At 44.5% G+C, this 2,953-nt stretch overlaps 1 pseudogene across 1 annotated transcript; it reads left to right on the top strand.

Annotated features, from left to right (window-relative positions):
- The first annotated feature begins 573 nt into the window (after positions 1-573).
- Positions 574-1,043, top strand: LOC308420294 (large ribosomal subunit protein eL24-like; annotated as a pseudogene). Its single transcript has one exon. The product of its transcript is annotated as a large ribosomal subunit protein eL24-like (transcript).
- The last annotated feature ends 1,910 nt before the right edge of the window (positions 1,044-2,953 follow it).

The raw sequence follows: 2,953 nt of genomic DNA, 5'->3' as shown, positions 1-2,953 counted from the left end.
GAAAACAAGCACTCCTGTTTTCTTTCTGAAGTCGGTTGTGCTGGCTACTCTTACGTCAGCTTGACACAAGCTTCTGAGAGAAGAGAGCCTCCACTGAGAAAATGCCGCCCATAAGATCTGGCATTTTCTTAAGCAGTCATTGATGTGGGAGGGTTCAGCCAATATGGGTGGTGCCATTTCTGGGCTCTTGGTCCTAGGTTCTAAAAAAAAATGCAGGCTGAACAAGTCATGGGGAGCAAGCCAGTAAGCAGCACCCCTCCATCTACATCAGCTCCTTCCTCCAGGTTCCTGCCCCGTTTGAGTTCTTGTCCTGATTTCCTTCTATGTTGAACAGCAATATAGAATGTAATTCAAATAGATCCTTTCCTCCCCAAGTTGCTTTGGTCTTGGCAAACAGAAACTCGAGGATGTTGGTGTTACTAAGATCCATGCTTACTGTCCATCCCACTTGAGCCCCGCTTATATTAACCTCCATGAAGATGAAGGGGCAGCATTACAAATACAGAGACATTCTTACTGCCACGTTACCCCACCCCCGCCCCCTCCCTCCCCCGCAGGCTGACATCTATCACCATGAAGGTCGAGCTGTGTAGTTTTAGTAGGTAGAAGATCTACCAGGGACACGGCGGCGCTACGCCAGGACCGACCGGAAGGTTTTCCAGTTTCTTAATGCCAAATGCTGAGTCTGCATTCCTTTCCGGAAAGGAATTTTCGGCAGATAAACTGAACTGTCCTCTACAGAAGGAAACACAAGAAAGGATAGTCGGAAGAAACTCAAAAGGAAAGAACCCACCGTGCAGTCAAGTTCTAGTGAGCCATCACTGGTACATCTCTTGCTGATACAATGGCCGAGAAGAATCAGAAACCAGAAGTTAGGAAAGCTCAGCGAGAGAAGGCTATCAGGGCAGCCAAGTAAAAAAGGCTAAGCAGGCAGCAAAGAAGACAGCAATGGCTGCTGCCAAGGCCCCACAAAGGCAGCGCCTAAACAAAAGGTTGTGAAGCCTGTGAAGGTCTGTGCTCCCAGAGTTGGTGGGGAACGCTAATTTGGTAGATCAGAATTTAAAATAAAGATCTGTCTTTAACTCTTAAAACAAAACCAAGAACAAATACAGAGACAAAGTTATAGGCAAAGAAATGAAGAACGATCCTTCATGAGACCAATTCCAACTTCAGCATTAGTGCCTTTAGAACCCAGGGAAAACTGATTCAGCTTTTTGCTTTGGAAAATTTTCTATAACAAATTACCTGAAATAATGTATCTTCAAGGGGGAAAGGCCTTTTTTAAAGGTGCACGGCTTGAGATGTTTCAGTTCCTGATTGCTCCGTCCCTGTAGGCCCATGATAGGTTCAGTACATGGCAGTCTGTGATGGAAGATGCTTGCTCATGCCATCATAGATGAGAACAAAAGTAGAGAGAGAAGGAGGAGCCACGATTCCCAAATCTCCTTACAGAAGGTACAGCCTCAGTAATGTAACTTCCTTCCATTAAACTCCATCTCCGAAAGGTTCTATACCTCCCTGAAGCACCAAAGGCTGGGGCTAAGCGTTAATGTGGTGGTTGGAATGCTTGGCCATAGGGAGTAGACTATTAGGGAGTGTGTCACTGCATAGGTGGGTGTTGAGGTTTTCTATGCTCAGGCTCTGCACAGTGTGGAAGAGACATTCCTCCTGGCTGCTTTCAGAAGATAGTCTCCCCTGCCTGCCTGCCTTCGGATCAAGAACTCTAGGCTCGTTCATCACTGTGTCTGCCAGCAGGCTGTGGGCTGAACTTCTGAACCCATAAGCCAACAGCAATAAATTATATGAGACGCCTTGGTCATGGTGTCTCTTCACAGCAATATAAATCCTAAGACACCTTCAAAAAGGGTGATGTCTTCAAGAGACATTCAAGATCCCAGCTACAATGTTTCATAGATAAAGACAAACTAAGTCAGCCATAGTTGTTTAGTCTTCTTACATTTGTGGCTTTGGGTTTTGTCTTTGGGGCATAGGAATTTGGGGATTGGGGGCAATTTTAAAACTTCTGTTCTGAAAAATACTATTTCTCCTCCTCCTCCTCCTCCTCCTCCTCCTCCTCCTCCTCCTCCTCCTCCTCCTCTTCTTCTTCTTCTGGCATTGGATGGTAGTGGGAGCTCTCTATGTAGGGCTAGGGAACATGTTTGGAACACACTTGGGGTTTTATCATGCTTGGCAAATATTCTACCAACTAAATTACATCCTTAGCTCAAGAGTATTTCTTTTTAAAGATATAAGGATAGAAAACATAGAGCACTAATTGTTCAGAATCAACTCTAGATTTAAGCCAAATAAGAAAAAGGGTACCTGCCCATGTCTTCCTAAATTCTTATAGCAGGTACTTGCTGAATGTTTTGGCAGTCTGGCTTTTGACACCTTTTCTGGATTTGGGTGTTTTATCCTCTGAATCTTGATGGGAGACAAAATGTTCCTTTCCCACCCAGAGCTGTATAGTCTCTTTAGTTAGTCTTTCTCTCCTTCCCTCCCTTCTATATTTCTAGCTTTTCCTCTCTTAGGTTTTTTGAAAAATGGTCTCTGTGTTAGCATTGGCTGTCCTGGAACACTGTAGAACAGACTGGCCCTGAACTCACAGAGATCTGGCCACCTCTACCTCCTGAGTGCTGAGATTAAAGACGGTTACCTGAGTGTCTCTGTATTTGATTCTCTTGTTTTTCTAGAGACTCTGACATCCTGTATCCTCTATGGTATTCATTTGGTAATATGCTTAGCAGAGCCAACATCTGTACCAAGAATCTCAATTTACCAGGAAAGTAGTTTGTACAACATGCCTGGCCTATTAAAAGACAAATGTTCTGCTCTAGTGATGAGTTATTGCTGATCACACCATATAGTATAGAGGGCAAGAACAAAGAAGTGTGCCCATCTATACTGAAACCCCCGCCTTTCTGAGGTCACCTGCTGAATCTAACTGCCCAGT

The sequence above is a fragment of the Micromys minutus genome (genome assembly GCF_963924665.1).
Source record: "Micromys minutus genome assembly, chromosome: 4".
Lineage (NCBI taxonomy): Eukaryota > Metazoa > Chordata > Mammalia > Rodentia > Muridae > Micromys > Micromys minutus.
Note: the sequence above shows the minus strand (reverse complement) of the source record. Positions and strands in the feature narration are given on the sequence as shown.